Source organism: Dendrobates tinctorius, unplaced genomic scaffold (assembly GCF_039654945.1).
Source record: "Dendrobates tinctorius isolate UK_male_01 unplaced genomic scaffold, ASM3965494v1 ptg000138l, whole genome shotgun sequence".
Classification (NCBI taxonomy): domain Eukaryota; kingdom Metazoa; phylum Chordata; class Amphibia; order Anura; family Dendrobatidae; genus Dendrobates; species Dendrobates tinctorius.
This window is the reverse complement of record NW_027361806.1, coordinates 2,171,078-2,187,603: the sequence shown is the minus strand read 5'-3', so window position 1 is coordinate 2,187,603 and position 16,526 is coordinate 2,171,078. Positions and strand designations below refer to the sequence as shown.

The 16,526-nt window shown below is 40.1% G+C and overlaps 1 pseudogene; it reads left to right on the top strand.

Annotated features, from left to right (window-relative positions):
- The first annotated feature begins 170 nt into the window (after window positions 1–170).
- LOC141048868 (cytochrome P450 4B1-like) lies at window positions 171–16,526 on the top strand (annotated as a pseudogene).

The window sequence follows — 16,526 nt, the reverse complement described above, 5'->3', positions numbered from 1 at the left end:
TTGTTCGGATTCGGTTCTGAATACGATAGGCATCGAATATTGTTTTTGCAATATTCATCGAGCACAGCCGACTGTCATTAGAGTCAATGGGAGTACAATTTACCGAACATGTTCAGAAGCGATCATCAAACATACATTCAGCACGAATAGGGTTCGAATATGGTACGAATATGTCATATTCAGATTCGGCGACCAAATCTGAACAAATTTGCACAACTCTACTTGGAAATTGCTGTTCACAGACGCCTCCATCCAATTTCACAGAGCCAGATCGATGTGTAAAACTGGTAGAGAGAGACCCCAAGAGACTGCAGCACTAATTGCAGTGAAAGGACATCCTACAAAGTATTGACTCAAGGGGGCTGAATACAATTGCATTTCACAATTTTCAGATTTTAATTTTTAAAATAATTAGAAAACCTTATATCATTTCCTTTACACTTTATACATATATATATTGGAAAGTCTCTTCATATTGTTCTTGTTTGATTTGTTTATTGCAAATGGCAGAAAGTTTATACGTCTTGCTAATTTGCAATTTATGATTATATGATGAAATCGAATTTATTATCAGTTGGCCCTACATAACTCTGAGCACGTGTCACTACGATATGCATTTTACTTTTACTCGTTTCTTCCTCTGCATAATCTGGTTACCAGTATACATTGGGCTTATAAGTTTACATGCCGGTGTACACACCTTCCTCATTGCATCAGTCATTGCCCTTTGCACATGTTAGACCGTAGCTCCTCCCGTCAATAATATATTTATCTCGTTGCATAGCACAGTGCCAAATCCAAAAATGACAGGTCTCCAGTCTCCTCCTGACACAGAAGAAGCTGGAGAGAGCGTTCAGTGCTTTCCCAGGTCCGAAATATCACTGGCTGTATGGCAATGCCCACAAGGTAAATGCCGTTATATTGTTTTTGCAGAAAAGTTTATTAATTTATTAAACTTTCTCATAATTAGCCATTTCATTTTTCAATGTTTTCATAATCGTTGCTGCTTATTAGTGCAAATATCTATTATTAGCAAGAAACATTTCGCATCACGTTCACTTGTCCCAGGTGCAGTTTTCGTTACCTTGTAGATTTTTGATTTCTAGATTTTAAGCAAATCTGAATACGCTGCACAATTTAAGTGAGCGTGCCGTTATTAATGCATGCACTCTCCTTGCACTTTTTAGCAATTACTGATGGCTGCAGGCTTTGTGTTGTGACTGTAATCAGATGACACAAAATAGGGTTAATAATATCGGTAGCTTGAGTAGCCTCCACTCAATGAGTCAGCCCAAGTGCCACAGAACACGAAAAAACGGTTGAACGCTTTAAAATGTAACCTTTACTCAATTCTGCATTAAAATCAGTGAATCCACAATTAGACACCTAAACTCGTATCCATATTGAGTAATTCATATACTTCAATAAATAATCAATCACAAAAATCACAACTACAGTGGCATGTAAATGTTTGGGCACCCCTGGTCAAAATTACTGTTATTGTGAACAGTTAAAGTGAACCTGTCAGCAGGATTGTGCTCAGTAAACTACAGACACTGTCAGGTTGGCGCCATTATACTGATTACAATGATACCGGTGTTGGTGAAATCTGTCTTGTAGTTGTTGTTTAATCTTTATTTTCAGTTATGAGTTAAAGATATGCTTGTGCCCTGGGGCGGGCCTGTGGGCGGGGCTTTATGTGGTGCTATGCTTACATATTCCTCCTTATGGGCTTATGACAGGTCACTTATCCTTCACTGTGAAAAATGAGGATGAATGAACTCATGGAGATCAACATCCAACACTGCAGAGACACCATCACATGTTTCTCAACGCAGTGATTCTAGAGCAATGCCCCCATCCCTTATGGGAAATATGCAAAAACATGCAAAACACAAGCCGCGGAGACACCATCACATATTTCTCAACACAAGCAATGACTAGCCAGGTCTTTCCCCGGGAAGGAACAACCACGGGAAGGGCAGTCTCCAATGAAGGAAACCACCTATGCCAAAACATGGTATCCATCCACAGACAGCTGTTTCGGGGTATTGCCCCTCATCAGTGTGGAGTAGGAAACTCACTAGTAGGAGCAATGCCTAGTAAAAGACTGTGAAAAATGAGGATGAATGAACTCATGGAGATCAACATCCAACACTGCGGAGACACCATCACATGTTTCTCAACGCAGTGATTCTAGAGCAATGCCCCCATCCCTTATGGGAAATATGCAAAAACATGCAAAACACAAGCCGCGGAGACACCATCACATGTTTCTCAACACAAGCAATGACTACCAGGTCTTTTCCCCGGGAAGGAACAACCACGGGAAGGGCAGCCTCCAATGAAGGAAACCACCTATGCCAAAACATGGTATCCATCCACAGACAGCTGTTTTGGGGTATTGCCCCTCATCAGTGTGGAGTAGGAAACTGGCTAGTAGGAGCAATGCCTAGTAGAAGACTGTGAAAAATGAGGATGAATGAACTCATGGAGATCAACATCCAACACTGCGGAGACACCATCACATGTTTCTCAACGCAGTGATTCTAGAGCAATGCCCCCATCCCTTATGGGAAATATGCAAAAACATAAGCCACGGAGACACCATCACATGTTTCTCAACGCAAGCAATGTCTAGCCAGGTCTTTCCCCGGGAAGGAACAACCACGAGAAGGGCAGTCTCCAATGAAGGAAACCACCTATGCCAAAACATGGTATCCATCCACAGACAGCTGTTTTGGGGTATTGCCCCTCATCAGTGTGGAGTAGGAAACTGGCTAGTAGGAGCAATGCCTTCACTGGCCTGCCCCCTATTTTACATACTGAATATACTATTGTCTAAAAAAAAAAACATTTATCATGCAGGCGTCGCCGGCGCTGTAGCATGATGTGATGTATAATGTACATATATTCATTTTATTACGCCATTTTGTTTTGTTGAAAAAAATGGTGGCGCCTGCACCGTAGCATCCATCGCGTTCTGGTAGATGCTACTGTTCAGATGCCGGCACCATTGTGCTAAAGAAAAAATTAGGTTCCATCGAAATGGTGCTGCCTGCACAGTAGCATCTATCAGCGATCCGACAGATGGCACTGTGCAGGTGCCATCTTAATGTAGCCATCCAATTTTTGCAGCTATCAGAATGTGATAGATGCTACTGCGAAAGCGCGGCCACTGGCACCATTTTGATTAAGATCATTTTTTTTCCACCAAAACAAAATGACTTAATAAAATCAATATATGCGTCGGCGCCCGCATGATGAATGTTTTTTGTTTTTTTTTTGCAAACAATAGTATATTTAATATGTAAAATAGGGGGCAGGACACTGAAGGATTAGTGACCTGTCATAAGCCCATAAATGTGCATACAGTATGTAAGCAGAGCACCACATAAAGCCTCGCCCACAGGCCGCCTTGAAGTGCAAGAATCGCATTAACTGAAAACTGTAAATAAAGATTAAACAACAACCACAAGACGGATTTCATCAACCAAGATATCAGTATAACGACGCCAACCTGACAGTGTCTGTGGTTTACTGAGCAAAATCCTGCTGACAGGTTCATTTGAAGCAAGTTGAAGTTGAAATGATCTATAAAAGGCCTAAAGTTAAAGATGATGCATTCTCTTTGTATTTTAGCGAAAATATATATTTTTATCTTTTAAATTTTAAAAATTACATAAAGGAAACTTGGCCAATGCAAAAGTTAGGGCAAACTGCATGGTTAGTATCTAGTAGCACCCACTGGTGCACGTATCACAGCTTGTAAATGCTTTTTGTAGGGAGAATTTTTTGATTCTTGTTTGAGGGATTTTCATCCATTCTTTCTTAGAAAATTCTTCCAGTTCTGTGAGATTCCTGGGTCGTCTTGCATCCTGTGCTATTTTGAGGTCTAGTCACAGATTTTCAATGATGTTCAGATCAAGGGACTGTGAGAGCCATTGTAAAATCTTCAGCTTGCAACTTTTGAGGTCGTTTAATGTGGATTTTGTCACTTTTTTAGGATCATTATCTATTTGTAGAATCCATCCTCTTTTCAACTTCAACTTTTTTACAGATGGTGTTATGTTTGCATCAAGAATTTGTTGAAATGTCATTGAATCCATTCTTCCATTGTTACCCTTGCCATTAGCTGCAGTACAACCCCAAATATGATTGATCCAGCTCCCATGCTTTATGGTTGGGGAAATGTTCTTTTCTTTAAATTCTGTGCCTTTTTTTCTCCACACATACCTTTGATCATTGTGGCCAAAGAGTACTATTTAACCTCATCGGTCCACAGAACTTTCTAAAATGCATCAGGCTTGTTTAGATGTTCTTTTGCATACTGCTGATGCAGAATTTTATGCTGAGGACGCAGGAGAGGTTTTCTTCGAATGCCTCTTCCATAAAGGCCATATTTTTGCAGGTGTCTCTGAACAGTAGAACAATGTACCACAACTGCAGAGGCTGCTAAATTTTTCTGAAGTTCTTTTGCCATCAAGCCTGGGTTCTGATTTGCCTCTTTTGCTTTGTGTTCAAACTTTTGCATGCCACTGTAAGTGGCATAGAGGTAAATTGGATCTTACTGCTCCTGTTGCATTGTCATCAGGTAAGGTTCCAGGGGCTTGTCATGAGTGGTCCTCCAGATGCAGGAATCGGCTCCTACCCTAACAGGAGAAAACTGTAAATCCCTATAACCTATACCTGTTTACCACCTCCTTATGAAAGGGCCTCCGAACTGGAACCTGGTTTTTATCAAAGATCCCTATGATGCCCTTATCACACAGTATGCCGTCCCAAAATGGCATATTTCTGTCCACGTGATGGTCTCATCAGGGGACACAAGATCAAACAATGAGCATAGGGTCATAAGAAAATCCGAATATGTATCTTAGGATATGTACATTCTGTATTGTGGGTATCGATATTTGTGTGTACTTGTGTCTTTATTGTTTTTAATGCAGATTTGAGTAAATGTTTAGTTTTAGAGTTACAATGGTAAAAAAACTGAAAAGAAAAGAGCGCAATAGGGTCTTACCCAAGTAGAGATTGATATAAAATCAATTCATTATACTCACCTTATACAGGAGAGATTCAGACACATAGAAGTAGGTAGTCAGCCTTTTGAGCGCACTTTTAATCCATAAACCTTTTTCTCTATAATCTAGTTTTAGAGTTTTCAGACAATGAAAGGCTACGATATTACAGCATACTTGCCAAATTTTCAGGTAAAAAGGGGAGACCTCCTAGACTCACAGAAAAGAAGGACAATTTCTCATCCTCTGAAACCTCCTGAAAACATCAAAACCAGAAAGCTTCTTGTGCTCGTGAGTCTGGGAAAGATGGGATCTCAGGTCTGGAGAAGACAGAAAAGGAACGGAGGGATGATTGTTGGGAAAACAGGTTTGGCTACAACCACAGAGCTGCTCCCGGATGCCAACCGTCTACTTAAAATAGGTGCAAAATCTGCATATCTAGAAGCAAAAATAATTTAATAATTTTGACACCAGGAGCACAAGATAACCCAGTACACCGGGCAAGCATCAGATCCTCCTTGCTGTCACATGGTGGGTGGTTGGTGACTGAACTCTCAACTAGACTCTAAGTATAACTATAGTTGCTGAAGTTTCTTGTAGCTAAAGATACCACCCATCAAGCTACTTTAATAGCAACTGGCTCAGTGAGGAATTAACTATTACCTGAGAATGATGCAATAAGTGTTGACTCACAGTAACACCGATAATAATAATAATACAAATCACTACAGCAAATAGCGCAAGTATTCCATATGACAACTGACATAAAACAACATTACAGAAATATCCAGCTCTGGCGTATTACATATTTAAAACAAAAAAAATGTTAAATGGGTGTGTGGTCTTCATAGGAAGAAGGTGAAAATTAGGTACACTAATATCATCCTAAGCCCCTTTGTGACATCATTTAATCTCAATTATCCAGAGGTCTTTTTTTCAGTAAGCCAGGAGGCATAAACTGTTATCTACATATTGACTTTTGAATTTATGTGTTTGTTCTTTGCTTGGTCAAGAAAACAAATTTTTTGTTGGTATAAGTCTGTAATATTGACTTTTAAGGTGACATCTATTGTAACATATTGTGCTTTTATCCTGGACGACAGAGATGCAGGGTAATTGAACAATGATGTTTGCTGATATGTTGATTACACTTTGTCCTGGTCAGCTAGCTTGTTGACTTGCAAACACTGACTTGCAACACTTTACAAGACAGCAGCCAAGATATCATGGCTTCATCAAGAGGGACACAGATTTGACAGTCTACAAGATGTCATCTTAGGGGCCCACAGCCCCAGCTGAAAAAATACAGATCTGCTTCACTGACTATCACTGAACCTATGGATATATTTAGGGTAGTCAGGATTTGGACTCACTGGTCACCTGAGCCCCATGGATATGTAGAGATGTTTGAAGAAGCCAGGTTGTGACCCTCCAGTCTCTGCATGGGAACTCTGCAGCTCCTTCAGGGTTACCTTTGGTCTCTATGCTACCTCTCTGATTAATGTACTCCTTGCCTGGACAGAGAGTTTTGGGTGGTGGCCCTCTCTTGTCAGGTTTCTTGTGGTACCATGTTCTTTCCATTTGATGATAATGGATTTGATGGTGCTACAGGGGTCATCAGAGATGGCGATATTTTTTAGAACCCAACCCTGACTTGTACTTCTCAACAACTTTTCCCCTGACTTGTTTGGAGATCTCCTTGGTCTTCATGATGGTGTTTCGCTAGTGGAGACTCTTGTTAATGGTGTTGCTGCCTCTGTGGCTTTTCAAAAAAGGTAAAGTATATCTACTGACAGACATGTGACAGATTGCACACAGCAGGACTTCATTCACTAAGCATGGGACTTATGAAGGTAATTGCTTGAAGCAGAAATTTTTAGGCGCTCCATAGCAAAAGGGGTGAATACATATGCCAATTTTTAGTTATTTGATCCCATAAATTTAATTTAAGCCTATATTTTTCTCATTTCACTTCACCATTTTAGTGTTGATGCATCACACACAAATCGAATTATAAAAGTGTTTAAACACAGGTTGTAATGTAACAAAATAGGTAAAAAGCCAAGGGGGTGAATACTTTTGCAAGCCACCGTAAAATGACTAATGTTGCTGAATGTTTGGATGAACAGGGGGTCAAATCACTGGAGAGATTCACCTTTACTCCAGTCTCCATACCATACACAAGCTGATTAATATGTATAGAATAGAGAAAAAAAGCAGACAGTGACCAAACTCCACAGATATCGATGCCCTTTGTTCTAGTTTTCTTCAGTTTCATTTAAGGTCATAGCCCTCAAGGTCTCATCCTGCTGATAATGTAGTCATTATATGAAGTGAATTTGAACACAGAGCTATCTGACATCTTCTCACCACACTCCTCCAACATAAGTCTGCAGATGTTGCTATTACTCCACCAGAAACTTCAACTTTTAAAAAATGAATTATATTTTTCTGATTCCAAAGATAAGTTCAATTATTGCCTTCATTGGGTCTTTAAAATAAATGACTCATCACTAACGAGAATTCAAGATCTGCGAAATTGGATGGGGGCAAAACATCAGATGGGAACGTCAATTCTGCTGCAGATTTCAGCTTTCAGCAGAATCATTCAGCGCTTATTTTTTGAGAATTAATGAATTTTCTTGTTACATACAACAAACATGGATCATATACCAGGAATAATAGTGGGACCAGCAAAGGTTTTAATTGAGATCTTTCTTCTTCTTGACAGTTAAAACAAGATGGGACTGATTTGAACATTGTGAATGGTTATGCAAAACAATTCGACTGCGCTTTCCCTATGTGGTTTGGAAGTTTTTTTGCTTCCATCGTCGCCTATCATCCAGAATATGTGAAAGCCACTCTCTCCAGGCAAGGTGAGGCACAACGCTAATTTGTTTTAAGTTTGCATTATTGAACGTTTCATACTCATTTTTGTCTGTTTTGTAATAGTTTATTAAACTTTATGTAATGTATTTTTTCCCACCAGAATCTATCATCTAATGAGTTTCTTGCCATTGTTTTTTTTTTTTTTTCAGTAACACCACCATTTTCAATCAGGGTCAGCTTGTATTTCAGGTCAGACCTGATAAAGACTGGACAGCAATATCAGACATGACACTTTTTTGAGAAAAAAAAAGCAGCTTTAACAGTACAAGTGAAAATAAACTGTGTTATATATCTTATGAAAATACGCCAATTTATCAGTCACTTTTGCTCAAATCTGTCTACAGATCTGTCTTCAGTAAAGTATGAAATTACACCTGCCTGCTAAAAGAGGCTATAGGGAAGGGAGAAAAGCTGGAAAGAGACACAAGCAGAAGTAGTGATACTCCTAATGTATACTCACATGAGAGCTGATTCTGAAAAGTCACCTGAAAGCGAAGTAAGGCTATGTTCACACAGTGCATTTAGGCAAATTTTAAGCTTTGTTTTACAGTACCAACAAAAGCTACGAGATTTCAGAAATCTCATGCACATACTTTGTTTTTTTCTTTCCTGACTGATTTGGTAAACTGCTGCATTTTTGCAAATTGCAGCATGTCATTTCTTTCAGCATTTTTTTTCAGAGTTTTTTAACCCATAGAAAGCAATGGTTAAGTGCAAAAACACAGCAAATAAGCAGCAAAAAATTCAGGTATCAAGTTTTACTGCATTGTTGGTGCAAAAACCTGAGGAAGTTGAATTTTTTTATGCATTAAACTTTATCAGCATGCACAAGAGACAAATGTACCTGACAAAATTGTAGCAAAAAAGTGCAGCAAACATGCAGCAAGACCTCAGTAAAACCTGTTTTGTGTAACCTTCTTTACTTTTAAAAAATGCAGCAAAAACGCAATTTGTGAACATAGTCTTAAAATTTCAATTTTTTTGCGACTTTTGCTCACTTTTGCTTACTAGCGTAATTCATAGAGACCCTATTTAATGCTAATCAGAGCTATAAGCCTTGCTACATCTAATTATTGCATATCCTAAATACATACACCATTTCTTTATAGATCCAAAGGACAACTTTATCTATTACTTCTTAACCTCGTGGATCGGTACGTAACACAAATTTGCAAACTGTATAATCACTAAGCAAGCTATTTCACTTCCAGACCACTGTGATTGTATTTCCAAAACTACCACAAGATTGCAGTTCTTATTTAGCCAACAGGGTGAGATCTTGATGAAGACGCCCACAGAGCAAAATTCAAGACCACACCCAATTGGCTAAAATACTCCATTTAACTATGACGAAACAATCACTGACCTTAGGGAGACCAGTCAAAGAAAACACTGCGACAGCCGACAAAGGCGCTCAATCAGTGAAATCCTAGGTGCAATGCTCCATGGGAAATACAAATATGCAAATAAAGTCCGTGGAGCCTCACTTAAGAGTCTCAAACACGGGACTAGCCAGATCTTCCTCCAGGGGAGGACCCAGCCAAGGGGTGGCTCCTTTCAGATAACACCATTACCACCATATTAAGTGGCACTTTAAGTCAATATCCAGCTCTTTACGAGTTTACAGATGTGACAAGGGAAATAAATATGGTAACGAAGAGGAAATATCTCAGGAATGCGAGAGCACAGAAGAAAAAGAAAAGCAACACTAAATTCCGGAGAAGAGCGGCATTAACAACAGTTGAAAAAAATTACATATTTATGGCAAGTGACAGGTCTTCTGCACTTTGGGTAAACTTCGGTCTTGGTACTTATTCTGCATGGCCTTTCCTCCAGTAACAGTAAGTCCAGGTCTAGTCGATATATAGGTCCTTACTTTGATCTGTCTTTTGCCTTGCTATAATACAGGAAAAGGTTTGCTGGTGCTGACAGGGTAGAAATGGTTCCTGCACCGGAAACTGTTGACACCAGGATTCCATTATGATGTCCTGAAGCCGTATGTCAAAGTGATGTCCGACAGTGTTAATGTCATGCTGGTAAGGGTTTGGAAACCTTCTTAGTCACTCAAAAATTCTTCCTTCCTATACTCTTCTTGCAATAACTTGGATTAATGCTGAATCTTAGGACAAATGGGAGAAACTGGCCCCAAATAAGAAACCAGTGGAGCTTTTCCATCATGTCAGTCTCATGACCCTGGACGCCATCATGAAATGCGCCTTCAGTTACGAGAGCAACTGCCAGAATAACAGGTTGATTCCTTCCAGCATTTTATGTCTAAAATGACACCATTTATGAAAGATGTGTATACAGGCGAAGCAAATCAAGTAGCTGCTACAGGGTCCTTAGTGAGATGGGACCCTCCCTTGGTTGGATTTATTTCATATGCAACTTGGTGTCAAAAAACCTGTGCAGGACACTCTTCTTCAGAGAACCAGCACTCCACTGCCGAAGCCAACAAGGTTGACCATGTTCTTTTTTTTGCAGTGAAAATGACTACATCAATGCTGTTTTTGAGATTTCCCACTTGGTGGAATACAGATTGTTTCTTTCCATATCATAATGACTTTATTTTCCACTTGAGCCCCCATGGATTCCGCTTCCGGAGAGCAATCGCACATGAACACACAGGTCAGAAGAGATCACAAATTATTTATAAGTATGAAAAAAATATTAGTAAAGCTTTTTAAAAATGTTTCACATTCTATATTCTCTTCTAAAAAATGTTTATGCAAGTCCAATAAGTGAGATCATTAAATTCTTTTACATATGCACAATGATAGACGAGTTAATCGTAGAACATATTTGCCAACATTTGGTGCAAGTTTTCACACCCATTACACACCTCTTCTTTCCCTGTTTTTGCCTCCCTAAATGAAGATACCACCCCACTGGAATAGTTGGTTTCTTGGAGATTTCAGACAGATATGGCAAGGTCCAGGAGACATGCTGACTCTCCTGGGTGTCTACCCTACTTCCTGGAGCCTCCAAGATTTCACAAGAATTCACAAATATGCCATAGAGATGGAAGATTCTATTAGTCTGATGTCCATGATGACAGCACTAATTTTGCTTTTCTCTCATTTCGTATAGAGAATGTAATCAAACTGAGGAAAGAATCACTAAAACTGGAGACCGAGGTAGAGAAGATCAACAGAAGAGACATTTGGATTTTCTGGACATTCTTCTATGTGCCAAGGTACTGAAATGATCCATGTATAATTTAACATAAATCCAGGGAAAAGGCTAGATGAGGTGCAGTGGGGGAAAATGCATCCATGCTCTGGAGCTTGAAGACCCTCAAAGGCTTCTCTACTACATAAGAAGATATCAGTATTACACGTAAATCGTACATAAGGAGTTTTAAGTTACGGAGCTAACCCCTAACATTGTCTGATGGACCTATAGACTGCTCTATGCATACAGGTGGATGATGGCGCAATTCTGCTCCTTTCAATTGAATGTCGCTGAGCTAACACCAGACAAAACCCATGAACACCCATGAACAAGAGCTGAGCTCTTTCCCAAAAAAAAATGCAAGACCACTTAATATTATCCAAATTCTTTCAGTAGCAGAGATGTGCCTGACTTTTTTTAAGATGAAAATGGTCAGGGTCTATCTGATGAAGATCTGCGGGCAAAGGTGGACACGTTCATGTTTGGAGGGCATGACACAACAGCCAGTGGCATCTCCTGGACATTACACTGTATGGCTAAATACCCCGAGCACCAGGAGAAATGCCGGTAGGACATCAGAGAGGTCCTGGGAGATCGCACCACAGTCGAGTGGTAGGAGTTTAATATATAATATATATATATTTTTTCTTATAATCAACAGGTCTAAACCAATGACAGTGCTGCACAAAAGCACTGAACCACGGTACCACTTTAAGTATTCCAAGGCTACATCAAGAAGATAATGTCTATGACTGTCCATGTAGGAAATTGTAAATTAATTTATAAATTTTCAAGATGTGGAGCAAAAGTGGAGTTATCACTGTTTGATACAGAAACAGTGGGTATTATTTTAAAAGAAACCTCTCTATCTCCCTCAAAAGAAGTAAAAACAATCTGTGCATAATAACAAATTCCTATTATTGTGCCAACAGTGTCTCCTGATGGCCATAAAATAAATGTTACTCACCTAATCACGACCGGCCTTAGCTAGTGTAAGTGCCATCACATAGGACTGCAGAGTGGGGTGACGCGGCATTGTCAGACTAAAGAACATTGGGCCCACCAGAGGATTTGATTCTGAGGGCCCAGCTTTCTCCCCCACTCAAGGATTGCACTATGAACTCTCCTGAAGAAGAAGCCAGGGCCCACCGGAGGATTCTCCGGTTCTCTGGTGGGCCAGTCCAACTCTGGGTGACGGCAATCATAAACGTTCCCTCCGGCCCAGCCTTTCAGTCCAGTGCTCTTCAAGTTTACCAAGACAGTTCTGGAAAATTCAACACATTTGGCAGAAATGCTCTATGGTGGCAATCCTCACTCTCTCTGTAATGCTGACTCTCCCACCCAGGAAGACTAATCTGACCATTCAGAGTTATTTCTGGCACAGATTATCTGGTTCCCTGTCCTATCTTGGTTACATTCCTTGTGTGATAATGTGTCATACAAATTGTGAATATGGCAGCTAATCATTGTTTGGAGTGGTCATAGTGCTGAGGATGTAGACAAATAAAGGTGTGAAAGCCAGGTTATAGTAATGTACAAAATTTTGCTTTACAAAATTTTAACTGTAAGGCTGGTTTCACATTTGCGTTTTTTAGCGCTGGAAAAAAACGCATATGTGCGCATGCGTTTTTTCCCCTATATTTAACATGGGTGCGCATACCTGCGCGCTTGTAAGCGCATGTATGCGATTTTCATGCGCTGCGTTTTTTTGGGGTGTGCGTTTGTATTTTCCAGACGCAGCATGTTGCATTTTTTGGCCCTGCAAAAAAGCGCATGCGCACATATGCGCACGTTTTGCGCTAAAAATGGCCATTATAGCCTATGGATGCGCATATGTGCGCACTGGCATGCTCATGTATGCGTTTTTTTGCATATGCGTTTTTTTTTTTTAACCATGGAATTTAGGGGTTTGGGTTAGAGTTAGGGTTAGTTAAGGGGGTTTAGGGTTAGGGTTAGGGTCAGGGTTAGGGTTGGGGTTTGGGTCAGGATTAGGGTTAAGTATGGTTTTGTTAAGGGTTAGGGTCAGGGTTAGGGTCAGGATTAGGGTTAAGTATGGTTTGGTTAATGGTTAGGGTCAGGGTTAGGGTTAGGGTTAGGGTCAGGGTTAGGGTTAGGGTTAGGGTCAGGGTTAGGGTTAGGGTCAGGGTTAGGGTTAAGTATGGTTTTGTTAAGGGTTAGGGTCAGGGTTAGGGTCAGGATTAGGGTTAAGTATGGTTTGGTTAAGGGTTAGGGTCAGGGTTAGGGTTAGGGTTAGGGTCAGGGTTAGGGTTAGGGTTAGGGTCAGGGTTAGGGTTAGGGTCAGGGTTAGGGTTAAGTATGGTTTTGTTAAGGGTTAGGGTCAGGGTTAGGGTCAGGATTAGGGTTAAGTATGGTTTGATTAAGGGTTAGGGTCAGGGTTAGGGTTAGGGTTAGGGTCAGGGTTAGGGTTAGGGTTATGGTCAGGGTTAGGGTTAGGGTCAGGGTTAGGGTTAAGTATGGTTTTGTTAAGGGTTAGGGTCAGGGTTAGGGTTAGGGTCAGGGTTAGGGTTAGGGTTAGGGTTAGGGTCAGGGTTAGGGTTAAGTATGGTTTTGTTAAGGGTTAGGGTCAGGGTTAGGGTCAGGATTAGGGTTAAGTATGGTTTGGTTAAGGGTTAGGGTCAGGGTTAGGGTTAGGGTTAGGGTTAGGGTTAGGGTCAGGGTTAGGGTTAGGGTTATGGTCAGGGTTAGGGTCAGGGTTAGGGTTAAGTATGGTTTTGTTAAGGGTTAGGGTCAGGGTTAGGGTTAGGGTTAGGGTCAGGGTTAGGGTTAGGGTTAGGGTTAGGGTCAGGGTTAGGGTTAGGGTTAGGGTTAGGGTCAGGGTTAGGGTTAGGGTTAGGGTCAGGGTTAGGGTTAGGGTTAGGGTTAGTTAGGGTTTAGGGTTTGGGTTAGGGTTAAGTATGATTTGGTTAAGGGTTAGGGTCAGGGTTAGGGTTAGGGTCAGGGTTAGGGTAAGGTTTAGGGTCAGGGTTAGGGTTAGTAAAGTCATGGTTTGGGTTAGTGTGAGGGGCCACCTAATGTTGGAAAAAAACGCAAACGCGGTAAAAACGCACTAAAAACGCATACAAACGCATAAAAACGCTGCGTTTTTTTCATGCATGCTCATAAAAATGCTTGAAAAAAACGCAGCAGTTGTATGCTTTTGTATGCGTTTTTTCAATGCGTTTTTTTGCGGGAAAAACGCGCTGCAAAAAAAAGCAAGTGTGAAACTAGCCTTAGTATATGAAACCTGGTAGGAGGGCTGGGTTTAAGAATTCATTGCAATTGTTTGCATTTTTTTCTGCCATAGGTTTTCCTACTAAAGTAATTGAGAAGCTCCTCATGGGCGTCACCCTTTTTTTTTACATAATTGACAGAGTAGGCATTGTATTATTATTAATTTTACTATTACCATACTTTTTAGGGAAGACTTGAGTAAACTGCCATACATCACTATGTGTATAAAGGAAAGTATGCGTCTCTACCCTCCAGTACCAGGAGTAGCTCGTGAACTGAAACAACCAATCACATTTTTTGATGGTCGGAGCTTGCCCAAAGGTGAGTAATAATGTTTTATTACATTGCAATTTTATAAACATATTAAAAAATATAATTACAAAATTAAACCAAATCCTGCACCTTACATTGAAAGGATTGTCTCACTACAGAGACAACCCCTTCAAGAGCTAGCACAGCGTAAAGGTAATTGTCATTGGTCCTACACAGCAGAAAACAACCATATTATGTATATTTTGTAACCTTTTGTTTAGAATCGACATATTATTTTTTGCATGTTTTATTCTACTATCTTATAGCATTTTTTCCTTTATCTTTTGATGTGACAGGTACACTGGTATTTCTGAGTATGTTTTGCATGAACAGATCTCCCAGTATGTGGGATAATCCTGAAGTAAGTGGAGGCTACATAGGTATTTAGCTCCATGGAATCAAATTTAATTGTTTCTGAATGTCGTTGAGCGTTAGATGTTGAATAGATAGATCGATAGATTTTCATGATAAGTTTCTGAATATGTTTTTGCATTTCTGAATATTTTTTTGTATTATGAATCAATTGTTTTTACAATACAGTTTATGTGTTGTTTCTCTTCTGATTTTAGCTTTTTGATCCACTGAGGTTTTCACTAGAGAATTCAACAAGGAAACATTCGCATATGTATGTTCAATTCTCAGCTGAAGCAAAGTAAGACATCTTGAAGATCTAAACTCTGCGCCAACTTGGTATTGCACTTGAGGATGATGCTGTGACATATGTGAGGATCAACTAGGACGGAGAGATGTTTACTCAATAAAAGGCACAAAGCTTATCAGTTACAGGTCAGAATTGAGGACTGAACTTCATAGTCACACATCACCGTTAAGGCTCAGAGCTTGGCTGTAACCCATCAGTTGAGGAGCAGAGCTTGGGAGTTATACCTCAAAGTTGAGACACAGAGCTTGATAGTTACATGTCAAAGTTAAAAACATGACTTGTCGGTTACATGTAACTGTTGGGGCACAGAACTTATTGGTTACACATCAGACTTGAGCACAGAACTTAGTGGTTACACATCAGACTTGAGCACAGAACTTAGTGGTTACACATCAGACTTGAGCACAGAACTTAGTGGTTACACATCAGACTTGAACACACAGAACTTGGTAGTTACACATCAGAGTTTAGCACGAAACCTGTCAGTTACATATCACAGTTGAGGCACAGAACTTGGTGGTTACCAGCAGTACAGAAACTGTATCTTAGCACAGTTGATAATGTAATTCACAACACATGTTTGTCAGGCTCTCTGTCACTGATAACTTATTTATACCACGGCAACTCAGCTTGTACTCACCTATGATTCAAACAATAGGCTGGAAGTGGTCTGCAAATTTCTTGCAATTTCCAAAGCCACTACTCTTCATGGAGTGTCCAGTCCACTCTAGCAGGTCAGTCAGTTCGGAGCAGTCTCAGCAGTGCTTTAACAGTCTCCAATAGAACAGCTCCCTTACAGGAAAGGCTTAGTGAGAGTCCCACAACAAAGGTTCTTCCTTAAATTATGTTTTATATCTGACTAGTACAAATATATAATAAAATGGTAAATATTGTCAATTGACAACAAAACCTTCATATTCTCTCCCCCAGGAACTGTATTGGACAGAACTTTGCTATGAATGAGATGAAAGTTGCCATCGCACTGACATTACCAAGATTCGAATTAAGTACAGACCCTGACAATGAGCCAAAGATGATCCCTCAGCTCGTCTTACGTTCTGTGAACGGCATTCACGTGAACCTAAAGAAAATAGAAAAACCTTCATAAAACCCGAAGACTTAAATACTCGTGGCCCTGTGGTGTCTGTACACTGCTACTGTTGTGTCCTTACTATAAATGTTACACTACTGTTATGAGCCACCTTAATACAGACTAAAAAATAAAACAAATAATTATG